The following is a 15,697-nucleotide window of genomic DNA, read 5'->3' as shown; positions in this document are numbered from 1 at the left end:
CGGAGTAGGTTGGGATTATATTCATTGGAATTCAGAAGATTGAAGTGGGATCTTATAGAAACATATAAAATTATGAACGGAATAGATAAGATAGAAGTAGAGAGGATGTTCCCACTGGCAGGTGAAACTAGGGCAAGAGGGCATAGCCTCAAGATTAGAGGGAGCAGATTTAGGATGGAATTGAGAAGGAACTTCTTCACTCAGAGGGGTGTTAATCTATGGAATTCCTTGCCCAGGTGAAGTAGTTGATGCTACTTCAGTAAAATGTTTTTAAAGCCAGCTAGATTTTTTTTGAACAATAAAGGAGTTAAGGTATACCGTGATAACATGGGTAAGTGGATCTGAGTCCACAAAAAGATCAGCCATGATCTTACTGCATGGTGGAGCAGGCTTGAAGGGCCGAACGGCCTACTCCTGCTCGTAGTTCTTACGTTCTTATCAAGGTTGCTCCTTCCAGGAATAGACATCCATAATTGATGAGCAAAGCTTATCTCACGATGTCAACTCTTTCAGTTAGGAACTGCCTTACACAATTAATAATATTACTGTACTCGACAAAACTAAGTTTAAAAAACTGCTGGTAAGAGCTGCAAAAAAGTTAATTATTTTAAATTTGCTGACAATCGCTATTGCTACTTAAAATCATTTACATATCTGCCTCCAAAAACAGCACTTTCCAGTTCCAGGCAAAACGCCATGCCTTCTTACAGAGTCTATTTAATTATTTATCTGCTGAATCAGTTTTAATCCATCACACTTTTATATATCTGAATTCAAACTACCATACTTCAATATGAATGCAAACCAATCTTCAGATATTTCTCCTTGTTACTAACCAGCAAGAGAAAAATAATACCCACCAACAGATACTCAGAAGGAAGAATTTTTGCTCATTGTGTGCTATTAGATGTGACCTTAAAGAGACAGACAGACTAGTTATAACTTAGCAGCCAAATGATGTGTGATAACAAGGTGTAGAGCTGGATGAACACAGCAGACCAAGCTTGGCCTGCTGTGTTCATCCAGTTCTACATGTTGTTATCTCAGATTCTCCAGCATCTGCAGTTCCTACTATCTCTGAGCCAAATCCTGTGTGTTGTGTTACATAATACAGGGTTACTGTTTTATCATGTGGTTTACCAGAAGTAGTGGCCCACTCGCAAGGTAATAAAACAAAATGAACTGGAAGAGACCATCATGCTCGCTTCACTGCAATGAAACCTAGCCAAGGCATTTCATATAAAGGGTAAAATACTCGATACAGTGTCTCCCCATTATATGGAGCAGCAGTCCGGACCACCATCCAGTCTAAAGTATCAGCACCAGTGGTCCCCCACGGCAAGATGCTGATGGATCACTTTGTGGTACATGAGGTGCACACATGTGTGTGTGTGTCTCTGTGTCCATGTGTGTGTTTGTGCGCATGTGCACGTGCACCTGCAGACTAGCAGTCCTAAAGAAGAGTCACAGCGGACTTGAAACGTTAGCTCTGTTTCTCTCTCCACAGGAGCTGCCAGACCTGAAGTTCCCCAATAGTTTCTGTATTTATTTAAGAATTTGTTCACCTTTGTGTCAAAAATATCCAATGTCCCTGACTCCACCACCAGCCGAGGCAGAAGTTTCAAAGTTGCACAACCCTTTGTCCTTAAAGGGTGGCCCTTAATTTTAAACACAATGCTCCTATTCTAGATTCATTCAGAAGAGGAAACACACTCTCCATGTCTTCTTTGTCAAGACCATTCAGGATCACTTTTCTAAACTCCACTGGAAACGTGCTTTATTAATCTTTCCTTATAAGACAAACCACTCCTTCCAGATCTCATTCCAGTGTACCTCCTCTGAACTACTTCCAGTGCATTTACATCCTTCCCTAAATAAGGAGAATAAAACTACACAAAGTATACATAATGTGGTCTCACCAATATTGTGTAACTGAAGGAGAACCTCCTTTCTCCACTTGCTCTCCTGATAAAAGATAGAATTCCGTTAGACTTCTTAATTACTTGTTGCATTTTCTGTCTCAGACTAGAACACCTTGATCCCTCTGCACCTCAGAATTTTGCAGGTGTTTTCCATTTATGTAATACTTAACTCTCCCACCAAAGTGAATAAATGAATATATTCCCACATTTTATCCGTGCCAGATTTTTGACTTCAATTAATCTATGTCTATCAGTCTGCAACCTTGTTATCTTCACATTATACTTTTCAACCTATCTTTGTCATCTGAAACAAGTTCTATCAATTAGCTTAATTCAACATAATCCTACGCCTCCATTTCTCTCATGTAAGTCACAGAGATAAATTGTTAAAAGTTGAAGCCTCAAAGACTCATATGAACCTCAATCTGAAAAAAACTCATGTATGCACACTGTTTTCTGCCAGCTAGTTAATCTTCTCATCTTCTATTGATGTTAATCCATCCTTGAGATTCTACTTTGTGCAATAGCCCTTTCAAATGCCTTCTGCAAATCCAACTGGCTTCACTTTATTCACAGTGCATGTTACTCCATCAAAATTTCTAATAAATTGGTTATACATGATTTCCCTTTAATAATAAAACAATACCGACTCTTCCCAATTATCCTGAGGTTTTGGAAATGCCTGATTATAATCTCCTTAATGATAATTTTTAATATGTCCCCTACAATAGACCTCCAACTAACTGACACACAATTTCCTGTTTTCTGCTCCCTTCCCTTTTTGAATAGAGTGGTTATATTTTCTACTTTTCAGTCGATAGGAAGTTTTCAGAATAGAGTAATGCTTGAAAAATGCACCTACTACCTCATTAGACAGCTCTTTAATTCCTAAAACAAACTCCATCTGTCTCTGGAAACTCAATCAATCCAACCTTAATTCGCTTAGTACTGTTTTTCTTGTGACTGCAATTTCACCAAGTTCCTTTCTCCTTCTGAATTCCTGATTTATAGCTTTTACTGGTTTTTTTTGTATCTTCTATAGTGAAGACAGAGCTAAATATTTATTCATTACATCTACCAGTTCTTTATTATCACTCTTTAACTGTCTTATGTCATCATTATATTTATTCTTTTCTTTATCCAGCAGGCAAATTCAATGCCATCTTACAATTGGAATACATTGCTGTTGTGACAGGATCTAATATAATGAAAGTTCTAAAGAATATCTACTTAATGGATTTATTGGTGTATATTTGTAGTCACATTAAAGAACAGTAAAGTTACTAAAACAAGAGTGGTTCACTGAGACCTATGATACAATGAGGAAATCAACATGTCTTGATGAGAGAGTCAGGCAGAAGGTGATGTTGGAGGGCAGAAATCAGTTAACTCTGGGTTGATGTAGCAAACGTATCAGAGTAAATATATGAAACCACTTCCAGCCAACACCTCAAAATTAGGCACATGTTTGAAATGTTGCAACTGGGCAGAAGACTTTTGAAAGAGGTGTGGGAGCAAGGAAACAGTCTAATGAAGTCTTTCTCCCAGGAAATGGTATGTGCAGAGCAATCATTGCATTTGAGTAAGATTTCTGACCAAAAACGCAGTAAGATTTTAACTCATGCAAAACTCATTCATTTCATACAGTTATCAATGGACTTAGTGAGTCAAGTTACAATCCTGGGGGTCATGGAGATGACTCTATGGGGTCGAACTTGATGATTTTAACCAGGTAGAAAGAGAACATACATGAATTTGATGGATAGGGAACAGCACACAATATAAAACAAGCAGCAAACAGACTACCTTCGCGAAATGCATTGCCAGAGAGGGTAGTAGAGTCAGCCTCATTAGGGGCATTTAAGCGGCTATTAGATAGGCATATGGATGATAATATAAGGTAGCGGTGGAGGTTAGATAGACCTTAGGTTTCGGGTAAAATTGTGCCACAACATCGTGGGCCGAAGGGCCTGTACTGTTCTATGTTCTATGTATCCTGTTCAGTGGTACCAGCTACAGCTGCCCCATTTATCAATAGTAGTTGTGCTGTAAGATACCAAATCAGATTGAATACATACACCTCGACCACAAGGAAGACAACAATGTGAAACTGGACTATGAATTTAATGACTTGCAACAGAAGATACTATTAAATCCATTAATTCAAATTGTTTTATGTTCATGGTTTGAAGAATATTAATATAGCACTGGATATTTGGACATCATAAGTCAAATTATTGACAGCTTTATTTATTCACAATTTCAATTTTGTAGATATAATGAAACACAAACTACACAAATTAAAATAAAATCCTTTATCCAGCTTGCAATTTTACCTACTAGCCTTTTTCTACATTCACCAAAATGTCTGCATCCATCTGTCAGAAAGATTCTTGGATGCTATCTCTTTTGATTCCCATACAATAGACTCAAAATGCTGGAATTTCATCGAGTCTATACCTTGCTGCTCTCCATGTCGCTGCTGGACTGATGGAGTGGACTGGAGTTAGTGCTTCCTTCAGTGCGTAATGGTGATTATAATTGACAGCAACTACCTTCCTCCTTCCAGCAGCAACAAAGCCAACCCAAAAAATAGCACCAAACAGGCAATAAAGTGCTATCGGGCAGTATTTGACTGGCTTACCAAGTACTGTGTCACTTAAATACTTCTTTTATTTGAAACTGCCAGCTAATTAGAGGTCGTCAATCACCGAAAGTTGGAGGTTGTCAGTAAAAGCTCAGGCTGTGCTGCAATGAAGACCTGCCTGGCAAGAAAATAAGTGGTTTTTTTTCTGGTGGGAATCGTGTGGGGAAATCATGAATGAAGGTCAGATGGAAAGCAACACTGGGATTTGGGGTCAAAGGTAAGTCCAAGAGGGTGGTTTTCAGTAGCCACACTCTTGCTCCCAATCCATACCACACTTGAACTGTTTTGGGATAATTAGAGACTCCCTTCCACGATGTAGCAGACAGGCCAATCTGGTATCCCTGATTGGAAGGCAGTCACTTTTCCCATTGCTAGGAAGACAGGCAATCAAGGAGGTTGTGTGTTGAAACGCTGAAGAGGCCAATAATTAAATATGTGGCACCCCAGGATAGGAATTCACATAACATTAGCTCTTATCACTTTACAAATTATTTGATAATATAACTTCAGGATTTGTTTTTAAAATGAACTAAACATCTACTTCGCACAAAAGCTTGATTATCAACAGTTTCTGTTGCACGTTGTACATTAACACTGCAACATTTTACTAGGTCCTTTTAAGTTCATTTGGAAATTAGATAAGTAATTAACTTAATTCTGAAAACCCAGTCTGCAAGGCACTGCTCATTTGATCCTCTAATAAATAATAATTCAGGGGGAAAATACAGCAGTCATTCTTACTGGCCTATCATTATCATCTATTCTCCCTCTCCCCTCCTTCCCCAGTACCTATACCAGCAGTCCTCCATTAAACCTCGATCAAATGGACGTGACCCCCACAGGATCCTCGACACTGAATATTATGAAATGATGATCTAAACAGCAAGCCATAAAACCTGACGCAACACAGGAAGCTGGTTTTTGCAATGTGAGTCATGCTCGGGTTAATAACCACTTAGCCTACCATTGCGTTGCTGAAATTTAGCAAGGGAACCTTTCTTATAACAAAGCAATTTGGGGTTCCATTGCAAGTCAGTGAGAATAACTGGACAGATCCTTCAGAGAGTCAGCACAGGCAGGATGGATCAAATGGCCATTTATGGCATTTTGAAAGCCCTGCCCAACAAGCTTTGAGGCTTGGCCGTTACACTGGAGGAAATGTGTGGTGTGGAGTCAGGACAGTTCCTGAGTAGCTGTCATGTGTTTCTTGTACCAGATCAGAAGTGAAAATAGCAAAAACCGAAACTACTTCCCATTCTACTGGGAATGATCCACTGCAAGGAGGTGAGTATAAAGCTTAAAATGGTGGTTTTAAAAAAGAAATGCTCCAGTGATTTGCATACTCCTGAAATGTTTACATCATGCATTTAGATGCCATGCAAACCACCGAACGCCATTTCAGAAGAAGGGTCTAGACCCGAAACGTCAGCCTTCCTGCTCCTCTGCTGCTGCTTGGCCTGCTGTCTTCATCCAGCCCTACATCTTGTTATAACACTTACAACAGATACCTTTTGAGGCTGGTAGGTAATGGTTTAAAGAAGCAAACTATTCCCATGTTACACAATGTCATAGAACATAGAACATTACAGCACAGTACAGGCCCTTCAGCCCTCGATGTTGTGCTGACCTGTCATACCGATCTCAAGCCCATCTTACCTACACTATTCCATGTACGTCCATATGCTTATCCAATGACGACTTAAATGTACCTCAAGTTGGCAAATCTGCTACCGTTGCAGGCAAAGCATTCCATTCCCTTACTACTCTCCGAGTAAAGAAACTACCCCTGACATCTGTCCTATATCTTTCACCCCTCAATTTAAAGCTATGCCCCCTCGTACTCGCCGTCACCATCCTAGGAAAAAGGCTCTCCCTGTTCACCCTATCTAACCTTCTGATTATTTTATATGTTTCAATTAAGTCACCTCTCAACCTTCTTCTCTCTAATGAAAACAGCCTCAAGTCCCTCAGCCTTTCCTCATAAGACCTTCCCTCCATACCAGGCAACATCCTAGTAAATCTCCTCTGCACCCTTTCCACAGCTTCCACATCCTTCTTATAATGCGGTGACCAGAATTGTACACAATACTCCAAGTGCGGCCGCACCAGAGTTTTGTACAGCTTCACCATAACCTCTTGGTTCCGGAACTCGATCCCTCTATTAATAGAAGCTAAAACACTGTATGCCTTCTCAACAGTCCTGTCAACCTGGGTGGCAACTTTCAAGGATAATATCAAATAGCCACACTCACTTTTCAATACTTCTGGTCCATTATAATACCATAAAAAATCCTGGTTTGTTACTGGCATAGTATTTCTGGCAGGGCAAAATGAGATCTCTTTTACTTAAGTAAGCTTGATTGGAAATTTAGAAAAGGCAAGATTTTGTGGACATCAATGCTAACTGTTAGTATATTTCTGGGCCAGGACAGGGGTGCCTGGGTAGAGTAAGTGGTCTAGTGGTATTGCCTCTGAACTATTAATTCAGAATTCCAGATTCATGTCCTGGGCACATGGGTATGAATCCCACCACAGTCAATGGCAAAATTTGAATGTGATAAAAAGCTGGAATTAAGAAACATATCTAATGGGGTCCATGTCATAAAAACCCAGCAAGCTCATTAATGGCCTTTAGGGGTATAAATCTGACATTTTTACCTGGTCTGGTCTACATGTGACAGCAGACCCACAGCAATAATGGATGGGCAAATACTGCTGGCCGAGCTAATAATGCCCACATCCTGTGAACAAAAAATGAAATAAAACAACGGCCCAGATGAATACCTGAAAAAAAAGTTTGTGCTCTCTGGTCTGTTTTCCATTCATGATTATCCTAGACAAACCTGATTCAACTCAGGCCTACATGTTACAAACAACAAAGCGTGCACTGTGATGAGGGTGACGATGGTCAGGCCATGTAACTTTATTTTGTCAATGGAGTAAAGTGTGATGTAAAATTGCTGGTGCCAATATATCATGCCTTTGTTGCTGCCTTGGGTTTAATGAAAATACCACCTGTATGTTATAACTGTGGTGCAGAAAAAAAACCATACTTCATTCATCCCTTGATACGGGAGGAAGTCACTGAAATGTTCAGTGTCACTTGGAATCCAAGATTTGAGCTTGACTCAAATTTTCAGGTTTGTCAAGAAAATATTGCCAAAGGATTTTGTTCAAATAAAGTAAGGAGAACCAGGGTCTCTGTACATTTTGGGACACGACCAATTCAATATACCAAAACTCCAACCAACAGGTTCAAGATCAGTTTCTTCCCTGCTGCTGTTAGGCTTCTGAATTGACCTCTCAAATTTCAAACCTAATGTTGGTCTTGCTTTTTATACACCTTCACTGCAGGTGTAAATTGTATACCCTGTTCTGTTCACTCACTGTACGATCTTTGTATGACATGACCTGCCTGTACCGCACACAAAACAAAAATCTTTCACTGTACTTAGGCACATGTGACATTAATAAATCAAAAAGGTATAACATTCCATGACATTATATTTATTTTGATGCATTTCTTCTGTTTTCTCTGTTGCTGCACTCCAAGCCTGGTTCATAAAGACAGCTGAATGATCTCCTCTCAAGAAAAGTGGTTCACCAATATATAATCAGTCACTTGGTAGTACAGGACTGGAATCCTGCTCCCCAAATGAAAAGTTGTATTTAACAGTAGACACTTTGTTTTGAGTTTTGCAAATGCAAGTTGGCCTTGATGCCAGGTAAATACAGCAGTACAGTCCAGGTAATAGCCGATCAAATCAAATAGCATGGTGTTTTGGCTGTTTGAAACCTGCAGAGTGCAAACTATATTCAACCAGCTCGGACTTGCAAAGCTCAAACCAGAGAACGTATACTATTGTGCGATTCTGCTTCTTAACAATTTCACTTGCTTAACAATCTTACCAGCTACACAAACAACCAATTTCACATAACCAGTTAAGTGTGTGATGTGCTTATTTACACAAGCTAGAAGCAACATACATTCATATGAAGGAACCCATACTCTCCAAGCAAAAGCAACATGTTCAAGACTTGAGAGAGATAATGGGAACTGCAGATGCTGGAGAATCCGAGATAACAAAGTGTGGAGCTGGATGAACACAGCAGGCCAAGCAGCATCTCAGGAGCACAAAAGCTGACGTTTCGGGCCTAGACCCTTCATCAGAGAGGGGGATGGGGAGAGGGTTCTGGAATGAGTAGGGAGAGAGGGGGAGGCGGACCAAAGATGGAGAGAAAAGAAGATAACTGGAGAGGAGAGTATAGGTGGGGAGGTAGGGAGGGGAAGCCTGTAGTTGCCTGTTGCTTTCTCCATTGCAATATTTCGGCCAGAGTTCAACTGCCAAACAATTAGCACCCACTTCTCCTCAGTATAAACTCCTATAGTCATTTGAAACTTGGAGTTCTTGCATCTGTCCTAATGAGTAGAAGAAAGAAAACCTGTCCCTTCTTTTCAACAATAATCTACAATCAGGAATTCTACATTAGAAAGCACTTGAAAATTATACATTAAACACAATCTGCATTCCCCCTAACACCGCTTCCTAAATTCTCTCTGACAAAGAAAACTCGTCACCTCATTTGACAGTCTCCGTATTACCTTGTATAAAATATAAGTTTAAGCATTGGATTGTGAGAGTAAACCTAATGCATGACCAATGAGTGATGCAATGCATTGGCAAAACAGTGTGCACCATTACTGGAATGTATACATCCTGTTATTGTCCTTCACACTTTCTCAGATCTTGAGCCTGGAAGCAGAAAAAGCAAACTTGCTAGTTGGCTGGGAAAAGACCCAGCTTCTGAAATGAACTATACGGCTCCTGTCCAAAAATACCAATAACAAGCACACACAATATTCAACTGTGTAAATGCTGCAAGACACTTTGGGAAAATGAATGCAACATGACTACTGAAGGAAGCAGCTTAAGAACTGGTAGTATAGTAAAGTCATTAGTGTAAATGGAGCTTGTTAAAACACAAACAGCTATTAATTACATAAATATAGCACTACTCACAATCCAATAAAGTTACCAGATAAATGACACAAAGTCAATCTGCTCCCTGTATTTACTTTTTTGTGATTACAACAAAGAGCTGCTAAATGTGCTGAGTTACAAATTTACGAGGTCTACAAGGACTAGTGTGTAACTCATGAAGAAGTGATAAAAACAGCATTAATCTATCTGGATTATTTCTGAACAGAGGTTAAATTGCTGCAGGCCACAACTGATCAGCTACAATGGGATCACAAATGGCAGTACCCTGCAGTGTTGAATCCAAGTAATGAAACTTCAGTTTCCTTTATTTCTCTCCATATCTTAACCCTTGGAGTCAATATATCATTCCAGAAAACCAAAGTTTCATTCCCACCAAAACCAAGGTATCCTTCCTCAGGTGTGCTACCTGCTGTATGAGTCTGGAGGGGGTTGATACTGGTTCAGTGTCATAAGTATCACCCAAAGGGAGGTGAAGGTCCAGTGGCATGATCACAAGGCTGTTAATCCAGAGAGCCCAGGTAATGTTCGGACGACCCAAGTTCAAATCCCGCCACAGCAGATGGTGGAATTTGAATTTAATAAAAATCTAAAATTAAGAGTCTAATGATGACCATGAATCCATTGTTGGTAAAACCCATCTAGTTCACTAATGTCCTTTAGGGAAGGAAACTGCCATCCTCGCCTGGTCTGGTCTACATGTGACTGCAGACCCGCTGCAACGTGGCCGACTCTTAGCCATCTCCTCGGCAATTAGGGATGGTCAGTAAGTACAGGATTATCAGAGACTCCATCATCCAGGTCACAGCACATAACTGCTCACAATCTGGCACAGGCCAATGTTGAACACATGAGTGCATAAGGAGTACATACAGTGGCCTATTTAGTGAGTTATAGTTATTGTAGGACACAAAATTTCACTTTAATCAACTAGTTTATTTCCTAAGGCATAACAGAGACAGAGACAGTCTCATTTTGCATCTGACCTATAGGAGATGCATGATAACAATGAATATCATAAGCAACGCACTTCACTTTCGCTAATTATGCACAAAGTTTACCAGAAATGTAAAAGGAACTAAGTACAACGTTCATTGTCCCTTCTAGTCTTGCATAGCTAACCCGCAATCCCAGAAAAATTACTGCAAGGAAGTGTTCCAAACAATTCAATCAAACAAAGTCAACTGGTTCCATTCTACTGTATTTAAAACTGTAAGCATTTCTACATCTATGAATTAAAGCTTCACAGTGTCCTTAAAAACTGAAGGCATTCCAACGTACTACAACGTCATTTTCATAAAATACAAGAGACAGGAAATGTGACAAGCTGTTGGTTAAAAATGGAACAACCAATCTATTCATAACAGAAATGGCTTTATTGGTTGAATCTGTCTTGGGCTGTCATTAAAGAAGCTGAATTACTGGTAAAGGGATTAAATGCTGTATCAGTAATGACCAATGTGTGTGATACTTACACTAACAATAAGCCTCTGTGCAGAAATGAGTCTCCAAAGGATACTGCAAATCCACTGGGTGCCCTTCCACATTACTCAGGGCAGAGTTTCAGTTACTGTCTTATGCCCTTACGAAAAAAACAAATGATGAGGCTTCATAAGTTGAGGCATTTATTTGATCAAAGGGACATTGGATTTTAAATTTAAAACATTGCGTATAGGAAAGATTGCAATATACCGACGCATGCAGAGCAGCCCTTACAGCTTTGGGGTTAACCAAGGGGCTTTCTCAAACTCTTGATTCTCCTTTAAGGCAGAACTTCAGGGAAAATCACTAAGTTTACTTTAAAAATCTGCTATCTTTTAACAAAATCTGCTTTAATCTTGTTGCCAAGATGAAAAAGCCCTGGAAGTCCTTCCCTGATAGCACTGTGGGTGTACTTATACTACAAAGTCTAGTGGTTTAATCTGGCAGCTCACCACCACCTCCCCAAGGGATGGGCAATAAAGACTGCCTCAACCAATGGTGACACACATTCCATGAAAGAATACATTTTGAAAAGTCCATAACGCAACAGAATTGGACATTTGTCAGCGCATGGATTCATAACTGCAGTACTGACTGGATCCTTTTTTCATCTTGATGATATAAGCAAGATGTCACCCATCTCGTTTTCAGATGAACACCTGGGTTTAACATCAACTTTAAGTATTGCTCCTCTTCCTATTAGATTTTTTAATTGTCTTTCAGGGCTGCATTATTCACTATGACTCCATTCCAAGTTAGTTTAAAGCCATTCTTCTTTTGAGAGCTTGAAATGTGATGGAAAATGGACAGTACAGTAAAGTATATACTTCCTTTTTGCAGAAAATCTCAGGACTTACGTTGTTGATTAACTTTCCGGTGATCTAATATTCTATCAAAACTATGCTCATGCAGGATGTGTGTGGAGGATCCTCAATTGATCATTTAGAGTTTCCTACATAATGTTCCTGTAACATTCTGTAAAATTAAACAATAAATTTTGGGCAAATACCACAGCCTTGCTTAAGTTATCAATGGAAATAGACTGAAGCTACTGGGAAAGGAATCATATCCCCTGGGTTTTTTTCTTTTCAAGATGATTTGCTGTTTATCTGCTGTATAATCTCTGGTTTGGCTTTGGTCCTCACACCCTAAGAAATAAATAGTTTCAAGACCGCTCAGTGCTCTGCATGACAAGCATAACATTTCTGGTTTCTGTAAATCTTCATAAAGGAAGCATTGTTGTACTGTGACTCACATCACAGTGGACAAAATAACAAAAATGCCAAACAAGTTTTGGGGATAAAACCAAGCGCTTAATGTCAGCCTATCAGAAAACCAATTCAAATCTACCCAATCTATAAAAAAAAGCCCATTACTGACTAACTGTTGAGTTGAAGCTAGTGCAAATAATGATAAATGAAAATTAACAGCTGGGTCTCCATCCCCCAACTCCTCAATCTAAGAGGAGAGCTCTTGATGTGAACTCTACCCGACCTTCTCCTATTGATGTACTGCTTCCACATCCACTCAAGCTTTGCACAAAGAATCATGGGCAGAAATCCAGCTGGACCCTGCAGCAGTGTGCTGTCATGTGATTTGACGCCATATTATGAGTTTGGGTTCAAGGCCGACTGTTCGAGAAGGCAAAGTCGAGTCATCTCTGGGCTTAGGTTTCAGAGTAACTCTATTTCGTATCCATTAATAATAAATACAATCACTCACGGTGGCTCCAACCTTATCATTACTTTAGGGATGGGCTAAACTTCCTCTGTGTGTTCATATGCTCATTTATATGGAGAAAATCTACAGAAAGCTGCAACACAATGAGACTTGAGACTTGTACTAGTGCACAAACCACAGAAAGCTAGCACATAAACCAACAAGCAATCAGGAAGGCTAATGGTACACTGGCCCTTATTTCAAGGGGGGTTGGAGTATAAGAATAGGGAGGTTTTGCTACAGCTCTACAGGGTGCGAGTGAGACCACGTCTGGAGTACTGGCAGCAGTTTTGGTCATCTCATTCAAGGAAAGATACAATTTCATTGGAGACAGTTCAGCGAAGGTTCACCTGATGTGGAGGGATTGTCTTAACAGCTAAACAGGTTGGGATTAAATTCACAGGGGTTTAGAAGAATGAGAGGTGAACTCATTGAATTATATAAGATTCTTAAGGGGCTTTACAAGGTGAATGATGACAAGGATGTTCACCTTCATGGGTGAGTCTTGGACCAAAGGGCTTAATCTCAGAATGAAGGGATGCCAATTTCAGACTGAGATGAGGAGGATTTTCTTCTCTCAGCAGGTTGAGATGCTTTGGAACTCCTTGTGTATATTTATAGTTGATTTAGATTCTTGATCAAAATGGGAACCAAGAGTCGCGGGGAAAGGGCAGGAAAGCATAAGTGAGGAGTATTGAATCAGCCATGGTCCTCTTGAATAGTGGAGCAGGTCTGAGGGGCTGAGTGACCTACTCCTCTTCTTATTTTTTCTGGTTATGGTCTTATGCTCTCAAGTTCTCTTTAAATGTCCACTTTAGTGTGATGTGGTTTAGGTGAAGTGTAACTGCATCCATACTGTGCTATTTATGATTAGTGATGTGCAATTCTGTGACATCAGTGCAAGGTTGGTCCCAGGTCCTGAAACCCTTACATGCAGTAATATTTGATAGTTGCAGATATTCTGAACAGCAGCGAGAAAGCCTTCAACTGTAATCTCGGTCCTGTTTTGAAAAGAAAACACATATTCGGAACCCTGCCAGTGCCATTCTAAACCACCTCAGATAATTTGACTGGTGCTGGATATGAAGCTTCAGGTCAGTTCTTCTTGCTACTCTTCCAAATGGCCATGACCCTGGTCCTGAAGGTAAACCTGAAGCAGGAGTGTCTGCACACCTCTCTTTCCTCCTATTTTTATGTCTGTCCTTCCCTGGAGGATAAACACACTGCTGTAACCGGGATCAACAATTTCTTTTTTGCTCTCTTTGTAAACTGGGGCTAAGTGGTCTCTTATTGGAGAAAAATGGGGGGGGGAAAAAAGTGCCCCGTTAAATTCACATGCTCCAAGAATTTCAAATGCTGAGCACTTTAGGTTGTGGTGAATCAAATTAAGGCCCCCAATTAGGAACTGATGAGATTCCAGTGTCAAAGGCGAGAATGAAGCAGAATATCAGCAGCTACTTCTCAAACAAATTAAATGCAAATAGCTCATGTTATGGTTCCTTCATCTTGTTATAAACCTGAAGAGAACTAGATTTCAACACAGCATGGAACAGATATTGAAGAATATTATATGAGTTAGGAATAACTGACATTGTACCACAAGGGCATTAAGTACTGATTGCTCAGCAGGAACACATCATAGCAGATGCCATTAATCATCACTAAACAGTCAGACCTCTCCACCAACCACAACCCTGAATTAAGACTGACTATTTGCAACTCCTTCCAAATTGTGCCATGGTGTCTCTGAACTACTGTGTGCAGCCTTATACAGGATTAGTAATATCACTTTTGTCTGAATTGTGTGTGTCTGATTGCACTGTTTAAAGTACACAGGAAACGAGAACTTCATTTCAGATAATCCTCACCATTAATGTCTTTGTATTTGATTATATCTTTTAAAGTATAGAGGAAATGAAACTTCATTATAGATAATCCTCACCAGTAATGTCTAGGAATGGGACCCTGCAAATTCAGCAATCTATTGGAAGATCAGTTAAACACAATGCTCAAGAAAACTCCTGCAGAATTTGTCATTGTACTGAAAAAGAGACTCTTCAGCCTCGTGGGTGGTACAGCCTCTGAAACGAAATGGAAAATAGGAGTTAACTAACCTGTCTTTTAACGCCTAAACCACTACAGTGTCCTGAATTAACACTGGCTGAATCTTTCAATCACAAGACTATCACACTGGAGACTATCGCACAGAATCTTATCAGCCCTGCAGGAGTGGCTTTGGAGCTGAGAGAATGGGGAAAGTATTGAAAGGTTGTCTACCTAGCATGCTTTCTGCCTTTCAGAGATCCTGCCGGATGCAATGTCAGGCTGATATTGGCTATCCATTCCCCAATGGTGTGTAGTCAATTAATGGCTATTAGGTGCCAACTTGGGCAAAAATTGGGTGAAGCCACTGGTATCTCCCTGACAACAGTCACACTCTCACATCCCAGCTGAAGCTGAAGACAAGCAGATATCTTGAGTAGGCCTCCCAGTTGACAGGATGGATGGCCAGTGATGCCCTCGTTTAACTTTCCCACCTTCGTCCCTGGAGCCAATGATGCAGGAGGGCCACAGTTATAGTGGCAAGTTATCTTGTATTTCCTGCAACTCATTCCTCACACCCCGCCCCCGCAATAACCACCAAAAGAGAATCCCCTCATCCTCACATACCACCCCACCAACCTCCGGATACAACGCATCATCCTCCTACACTTCCACCATCTACACTCTGACCCCACCACTAAAGACATTTTTCCATCCCCACCCTTGTCTGCCTTCCGGAGAGACCACTCTCTCCGTGACTCCCTTGTCCGCTCTACACTCCCCTCCAACCCCACCACACCTGGCAGCTTCCCTTGCAACTGCAGGAAATGCTACACTTGGCCCCCACACCTCCTCCCTCACCCCCATCCCAGGCCCCGAGAAAT

At 40.4% G+C, this 15,697-nt stretch overlaps 1 protein-coding gene and 1 long non-coding RNA gene across 4 annotated transcripts in view; one reads left to right on the top strand and one right to left on the bottom strand.

The window, feature by feature from the left end:
- Positions 1 to 15,697, bottom strand: part of LOC125466203 (neurabin-2-like) — a 211,184-nt gene that overhangs the window by 94,300 nt on the left and 101,187 nt on the right. The window lies entirely within an intron of this gene.
- Positions 5,622 to 15,697, top strand: part of LOC125466205 (uncharacterized) — a 49,041-nt gene continuing 38,965 nt past the window's right edge. The window contains exons 1-2 of the long non-coding RNA XR_007250403.2: positions 5,622 to 5,853; positions 5,941 to 6,089. This is a non-coding gene — a long non-coding RNA (uncharacterized LOC125466205). The remainder of the gene's footprint in view (positions 5,854 to 5,940; positions 6,090 to 15,697) is intronic.

The sequence above is a fragment of the Stegostoma tigrinum genome, chromosome 31 (genome assembly GCF_030684315.1).
Source record: "Stegostoma tigrinum isolate sSteTig4 chromosome 31, sSteTig4.hap1, whole genome shotgun sequence".
In the NCBI taxonomy this organism is placed as follows: domain Eukaryota; kingdom Metazoa; phylum Chordata; class Chondrichthyes; order Orectolobiformes; family Stegostomatidae; genus Stegostoma; species Stegostoma tigrinum.
This window is presented reverse-complemented; position numbering and strand designations above follow the sequence as displayed.